We start from the raw sequence: 8,478 nt of genomic DNA on the forward strand, positions 1-8,478 counted from the left end.
CAAAACATACAAATAGAAAATGTGGATTATTTTCATGCAATTGGAAACAACAAATCTTCGCCTTTAGCTTATAGTCTTGCTAACCTATAATTGTTGTATTGAATGCAAACAACAACAATGTATTCTGTTAAAAAAACACTTACAAAATAGAATGTTGTAATAGTAAAAATAGAAACGTAACCAACCAATATAAAAAAGCATATTGTAATTTCCAACATATAATCCATAAGGCTAAAATTTGTCATTTTTTTTCTTATTTATAGATAAATATATTTCTGTCAAGTCTTTACGTTTCTTCCTTAAAGCACGCTTCATCAAAATTTGACACAAAAGTGATGTGTTGCTCAACTTTTAAAAATAAAGATAATAAAAGAAGTTAAAAATTAGTGACATAAGCAAAGAGTTGTAACTTTGATAATTAATGGATTCAATGTATTTCAACTTTATAGATTTTAATGGATTGCCAATGTATTTTTTTACATTCTAAAGAATTCAATTAATTTTTTTTCAATGCATTCAATTCAATAAAATTTAATAAAACATTATAAAAACTAATTTATAGTATGTATTTAATATTAAAAAATTTGATTTTTCCTATTGAAAAATTTAATAATCATTAAACTACAAATCCATTGGATGTTAAGGTGGCTCTATTATAGATGCTCTTACATGTGTTGTGTTGACAATGGTTATATATATATATATATATATATATATATATATATATATATATATATATATTATAATTGTTGGACTTTTAAAGTGAGATTCGATTCACCAATTTGTATATAAGAAAGCCCAAAAGCTAGATACCATTCGTCAAATACTATATGCCTTAAACCACAACAATGAAAGTTTTCATTGTATTTGTCCTTCTCATAGTTATTATAAGCCGATCTGTTTTAGGTATTCGTGTAGCCACTAAATTTCAAACTCCGGGTACGTTTAAGCAGTACAACATTTCGATCAACGATGAGGGACTTTGGGCACTTGGATTCGAATGTCAATTAGAAAATGGAGAACAAGAATTCCATCTGATCAATCCTGGAGATGAATCTATTATTGAGGTTCATGTTGAGGACAATGATGTTACGTCTGTTCCTTGCCTTTTCTATTGGTCTAAAAAGGATAGGAGTGTTCATGTCTTTGACCAAAGCCTAAAGAAACACTGTGGCGATGATTTGGTTAATACATGTAAGTGGAAGATATCAAGTGATGCCTTTTATATTTACGATGTGAGTCAGGATCCACCAGATTTTGTAAAAATATATGATTGGTGATTTGGTTTTGTTACTGGTGAAACTATAAATGATATGGAATTTATTTGTTAAATACATGTGGGTGAATTGTATAAGTAATGTGCATCAAGTAATGTTTATATAATCTATTAAAATGAAATGGGTTTGTTATTTTATTGCTCCATTTAAAAGCAATACATGTTTATGTAATATAGTTTCTCATAGATTTGGTTTTTTATTACCCTCTTTATGTTCTGATGTATCATTTGTTTATGCTCAATGTATCCTTTTTTTTTTTTTTTTTTTTTTAATTCACTTTGTTTACCCGAAAACTTCTTTTACATTTGTTCTTACTGCTCTTGGATTATGGTTAATTTGTTTATGCAGATTGTTTTTCATGTTGTTCTCCTACCTTCCTATACTGATTTCTCAATTACAAATAAAATCAATATTTGATTTTTTACAATTTAGTCTCATCTGATTCAAGTATGGACTACATATCAATTTTTCTAAATAAAATGGCTAATAGATTTGGTGAATTAATGTTTTCTTATTGTCTAACAATTGCTTGGCTAAATGCCTAGAAGATAATTGACAGGCCTAAATTTGGCAAGACTACTATACTGATTGATAAGAGTCATGATGCTAAACAATATGCATGTTGAAGTCGGGAGACTACATTGACGAGGTAATTTTTATGTTAAATTATGTTACATTAGTATTGATGCCTCTATGATGAGCCTAATGTTTTCGATTGCAAAATGTAAAAAAAAAATTATATTGTTGGATATCATAATAGGTAAAAGCATGAATTCTTTGGTGATAGAATGGAATTGAATGAGAAAAGATCATTTTTTTTTGTTGATGGGATGGAATAGATGTTACTATTTATTCCATCATTGAATCGAATGTTAAATTTCAATACCACACGTTTTTATTTATTTGATTTTGTAATGACGACAAAAATTCAATAAAGTCACGTAATTTTAGTTATGTTACAATATTATTTTCAAAAACGTAACTACAAAGCATATTTTCCATTCTAACCTTATTTAGATTTCGTTGAAGTTTTTATCTACTTAATTTTTTTCATCTGTTTAAATAGAAATTCAATGATTATAGCTAATTAATGTATAATGCGGAGTTAATCCATACAATATTACATATAATTTGAGAAATCTGTATAAGAATAAATCTAATTACTATATGCCTATCAAAACATACTAATATACAATAATCGATAATTTTCTGGAAATTTAAAACAAAAAACTTCACTTTCAAACCTCTATCAATATTTTCTCAATTCTATTGGTTGCATGAGATTTTTTGATGACAAAAAGATTAAAAGATATTCCATGATTTCAGTTATTTTACAATATTAATATTTGTTTTGAAAATAACTACAAAACACATTTTCCATTGTAATGTTATTTGGATTTTATTGAGTTTTTAAAATCATTATTTTTTTTATCTAAGTTTTATTTTTTAACAGCAAACCTAATCTACTTTTAAGCTACTTTTAACATTTATCTAAATTTACAAAAATACTTGAACTTTCAACATTTAAGAGGAGGACAATACTAGATATCATTGGATTAAAAACTCTTTGATTATAATAAATCCATTGATTATAACTAATTAATGTATAGAACGGAGTTTAACCATATAAAACATACTAATAGAAAATATGTGGATAATTTTCATGCAACTAAAAACAATATATATATATATATAGAGAGAGAGAAAACTAAGTTCATGTAATCTAATTATTTATTGTGTGGATGTAAAAATGATTGTAAGCGTATCATTTCAAAAACCTAATAAAGGGTATTTTAGTAATCTTAAATTATAATCAATAATTTAATTAATTGAATGAAATATTTATGCCCTATCACTACAAGTCGTTACCTTGATTTCTCTCAAACCCTACTTATCAATCCTAAAATCATCGAGAATCCATATCTCCTCCACCCCATTTGATGAATACTCATATTCCTCATTGATGTTCTGCCTCTTTGTTTAGGAATCCGCAAATAGATATTTTGTTTCAGGGGTCTTCTAGATATTGTCTATTGTGTCGATGTCGATCAACTGGTGGGACGTCAGAGTAGTACATCGGTCATTGGAAAACCCTAGTTGACAATGTGCTACTTCTTCCACGGTCAATTGTGCCTCCAAGGCTGCACAACTAGTGCTTCTTCCATCATAGGGGAGCGTAAATGGTGGTGATTTTAGGGGAATAAACTTCTTTGGCTACCTCACCTTACAACCCTATAAATGTGTAAGGTACAACCTGGACATGCATCAACCTTAATGTAAAAATAATCTATTTCGTCATTGTGATAAGCACCAGATGTAACCGAATCTGTTCCATCATTCCAAACATCGTATATTTATTTTCAAACATTCTTGATTTCTTTTTAAAAACAAGAAGCATGGTCATCTTGTCAATTTCTATTGCAATTTTTCACCTTCAGACTATATGTTTATTTGAGAAACTTCTTAAATTATAACATGGTGTGGCCTCTTGTAATTAAATTTGGATACACAACCAGATTCCCATGGAACAAGTTAATCACAGGATCTAAAAACATTGATTGTCAAGGTCAAGCACTTCATGATAACAAAATAAGAAGCATTAGGATGGAGGTTAAATCGAACTATAAGGTTATATTGTAATAAAAGATCATAGCTCTCTGAAAATGGCAGCATGTATGGTCTATAAACACGATCTTCTGGATAGATGAAGCATGTGTTTACATCTTTACTTCATTCTAAGGCGGATCCCCCATTACATTGCAACATTTGGATCACAACACACACTCATTATCTTGTACTTATTCAGATTGTTCCCGTCCCATTAAGATCGGGTTTATTATTCTTAGTTACTATAAGTGAAGTTTTTAAACAAATTCTTATAAATATTAAGTTTTTTATACAAAATGTTGCCATCTTTTTAATAACTATTGGTTTTTCTTTTTCATGTCATATTGCTAGAAAAAGTTGTCTTATTGTTTCTTATTTAAAGATAAATATATTGTTGTCAAATCTTTAAGCTTTCTGCTTGCAACATGGTTAGTCAAATTTTTATGTTTTCCTCGAGTTCTAAAAATAATAGCTATAAAAAATTGATGAAATAGTGACAGAACTAAAATGTTGTAACTTTAATAATTAGTGGTGATGTCAATCGAATGATCTGCATACCTTGATACATATTTGTTCACAATTGTTTTATTAAATTTGGTTATTACCACGTACATCTTTTATTTTTTGGTATATAAATTAGGATCTAATCACAGTTAAATGTAAGTATATAACTTCATAACTGTTTATTAAATTTGTTGTTTATATTTTCTTGAATCTCTTCCACCTTTAGATGTTGGTTTAGTGTGAGTGAAATGTATAATACAAAAATAAATAAAAGTACAATCTTGTTTCTTAGATTTAGTCCTTTTTTAAAAATATTATAATGTTAGTTCTTCTTTCAAACCCAACTCAAGCTTTTGTCCAATAAAGTGACAACTGATTTTGATGTGTTTGGTACGCTTTTGAAAAACCAGGCTTTTGGCTATATTAATGTCACACGATTATCACATTTTAATGGAATCGGTGTGATGTTGGATACTTGTAGTTCATCAGGTACGCAACTCAGCCAAACCAATTCAGAACATAATCTCGTCATAGATTAGTATTCAGCTTCGGCTGGAAAAAAAAAAAAAAAAAAAAAACTGTTTGTTGTTTCTTAGATTTCTATGTTATAAGATTGCCTCGAAAGGGAATAAAGTAACCACTGACTAAATGTCTTATTAAAGGACATGCAGCCCAGTCAAAGTCATAGAGGGTTTCAACATGGTATTTTTCTTTATTGTTGAAGAATAAGCGTTTATGTATCGTGCATTTGAGATATTGTAAGACATGAAGAGCAATCTAATAATGATCCTTGGTTGGTGTTTGATTGAATGGACATAGAAACTGAAATGTGAAGGAGAAATATGGTCTACTATGCAGTAGAAAATTTAGCTTTCCGACCAATTAACTATATATAGAAGGATCTTCTAATATTGCATTTTTGGAAGAGAAAAGAAAAGTTTGATTGTAATGGAGCTGAACTGGTTTTGCATATGTTAAGGAATTTGCTGCTAAGAGTTCTCGTATGTATTTCTATTGATGAATCACCATGCCAGTGCTTATATAATTGAACTCCAATCCCAAGAAAAAAAATTAATTTTCCTAAATCTTGATCTTGGAAGTTAAATCTAGAAACAACTTGAGTTATTCAATTTGTACATTATCATCACTAGTGACTAAGATGTCATTAACTGTGACAACTCAAAAAAAATTTCGTCACGATAACCCGTTCCCATCAGCGAAACCCGTCTATTTTTCAATTTTTTCCGCTAACATTTCCGGTTAGGCCATTTAACTTGAGACTTTTATAATGACCTCGTGAGTGTCCAAACCCTTTAGAAACACATGAAAATGCCCCAAATTATTATTTGGAAAACTTTTAGTTTCGACCGCATCGGTTTACAGTAACTTAATCGGGTATGATCAAAAGCCCCGTTTAACGTCGGTATCGTGAAGAATTCCACCGAACCCCAAACCCGAACCATATCTAAGGTTGAGTGGGCTTCATTTGAAGCTTTTGCACTCTGTCTCTACTCTCTCTCTAAAAACTCAATCTTGGATCCAAAATCACCCATTTCAAGCCCCAAATTGGTATGTAATCTATCCTAACTCATAGTATAACATCTTTAGCCTTCAAATTCATGTTTAAACTATGAAATAGGACCATAAACTTGAGTTTACGGCCCTGGAACACCCTTGGGACACAAAATCATACAAATGGGGTTTTTGAGCCTTAAAACCCTGCCAAACCACATTTGGAGCTTAGATACGACTTGGGGGCTTACCATACTGGACTTAGAACACCAAAACCTTAACATTTGAGGGGTAAACATGAGTTGACTACCCAAGAACATGCTTGGGCCGTAAACACCAATTCATGAGTCGTAAACACCTTCTAAGGTGTTAAGATGCCCCTTGAACACCTCCTAAGCCTTGAAATAAAGTTTAGAAGCAACCAAAAATGAGTTAGGGACCTTAAACCTAATAGAAACCACCCCCTAAGGAGTTCACGACTGTAAACCCCCCAAGGATGGGTTACTGGGCCGCAAACTCCTATAAATGGGTCAAATGATGCCTTAACTTCATCCTATGATTTGTATATTGAGCTAGAAACTCTTGTGATTGACCTAGGACCACCAAAACACCCTTTGAATGACTTCCTAAGACTTTACGGCTGTAAACTCCTAGTTTACTGTCGTAAACTCCTCAAATGGCCCCTATGATGTTCACATTACATTCCAATGCCTTAAAACCAAGCGTAGCATTAACCCACAAGAGTTGCAAGACAATTTAGCACCCTAGAACACTCCACCATGAGTTTACGCCCGTAAACTCATGGGGAGTTGGTCATTAGGGCCGTATAATCCCTTAGGAGTTTACTCTTGAAGAGTAAACTCCATATCCAAGCCATACATATCCATAGATGCCAACCGGGTCACTCCAAACACTTGAAATGAAGTGTTTCCGCGACTAGAAGTGTATATCCTCAAATAACTAGTAGTACAAAGCCTAATTAGATACAAATGTATATCTTTTCATATTACATAGGAACCTCGCACGCGTTCAAGCCCCGAACAGACATTTAGCATCCAAACAGACACATTCCGCGACTGGTGAATTCATACCCCTACTCTTTTCCATGTTTTTCAAATGTTTTCAGGGGGGAATACAAGCAAAAAGTACAAGGAAATCTTGTACTGAAACCTTTTATTTCAGTTTAATTGTTCATATTCTATATGCTTTTTAATATCGAAAACCGTATTGACCAATAGTTCGAATTGCAGAGTTAGCTTTCATACTAATTGTAGATTTCTTTATAAAATGTTATAATTTATGATTCATTTTATAATCTTACGAAAGATTCACACTAGTCATAAATTATAATTAATACTAATAAGATACGCCTATGGAAAGTAACAGAACGAATACGAAAGTACGCCTTTGGATGACACCAAGACTTCGGAAATACAGCTAGTGTACACCTTGAGTGTCACCACACTTTCATAATTAATTCGAAAGTACACCTTTGGATATCGACAGAGTTTCGAAAACATACGCCTTTGGATGTCGACAGAGCTTCGGAAATATGACTACAGTACGCCTTTGGAAGTCATCAGAACATCGAATATACAGCTAATGTACGTCTCTGAGTGACTCCTAAACATTCGAAAATACAGCTAAGTAAAGTAGATAATCGACATTCGAGTGTAGGATAACCGGGATACCAAAATACCTAACGAATACGACAAGTATGATAGATACTAGTACATAGCATTCCGAACCAAGAACTAACCACAACTTTTACGAAAATAATGGTTTTTCCTTGGATAACGAACTGTTCCTAATCAAATTGTAGAATAAACAAATAACTAACTCACATATAGGAAAATAAGTGTTTTTCCTGGGATAACGAACTGTTCCTAATCAAACTGTAGAATAAACGAATAACTAAATCACGTATAAGAAAATATAGGATTTTCATGGATAACAACTTTTTTAGAAAAACCAAAGGAAACCTGTTCTTTTACAAAAATAAACCGCTTATGAACTCACCAGCTTTATGCTGATTTTCAAACTGCTTGTATTCTCAGGTCCACATTCGACAGGTACACGACGATCTTTTGGAGAAGACGGAGCGTATAGAAGACACGTCTTAACCTTTGTTCAAATGATATATATATATATATATATATATATATATATATATATATATATATATATATATATATATATATATAACTTTTGAAACACTTTGTTTCAAACAATGTAAATATTTATATGTAATGTAACGTTTCGTGTTTACTATGCTTACTATGTACATTGGTTGTGATACTACATGACGTCCTCCGCTACGGAACGTTTCCACCATGGGTTTCTGGGTGTGACAGATTGGTATCCGAGCTTGTTTATAGTGAACTAGTATACCAAACCTTACATGGTATAAAACTATAAACAAGTAAGGGCTCAAATGCTCTGAACTAAAAGTATACTTTAAAATATAAGTATTTTCAAAAGTATACAAGTATACGTAATCGCTGAAATCTGTAACCTCGAGTAGAACAAAACATAAGTAATTGGGTGTTGTGCGCTACGGTTAAACCTGGGCAGTTAT

At 31.4% G+C, this 8,478-nt stretch overlaps 1 long non-coding RNA gene across 3 annotated transcripts; it reads left to right on the plus strand.

The window, feature by feature from the left end:
* The first annotated feature begins 757 nt into the window (after positions 1 to 757).
* Positions 758 to 8,014, plus strand: LOC145046621 (uncharacterized). Of its 3 annotated transcripts, none has more exons than XR_013682037.1 (3): positions 758 to 1,194; positions 1,826 to 1,926; positions 7,958 to 8,014. It is a non-coding gene; the product is annotated as an uncharacterized LOC145046621 (long non-coding RNA). The 3 variants fall into 3 exon arrangements; XR_013682036.1 differs by lacking the exon at positions 7,958 to 8,014 and adding an exon at positions 3,262 to 4,073; XR_013682035.1 differs by lacking the exon at positions 7,958 to 8,014 and having other exon boundaries at positions 1,826 to 2,100.
* The last annotated feature ends 464 nt before the right edge of the window (positions 8,015 to 8,478 follow it).

The sequence above is a fragment of the Lactuca saligna genome, chromosome 1 (genome assembly GCF_052625555.1).
Source record: "Lactuca saligna cultivar CGN05327 chromosome 1, ASM5262555v1, whole genome shotgun sequence".
Classification (NCBI taxonomy): domain Eukaryota; kingdom Viridiplantae; phylum Streptophyta; class Magnoliopsida; order Asterales; family Asteraceae; genus Lactuca; species Lactuca saligna.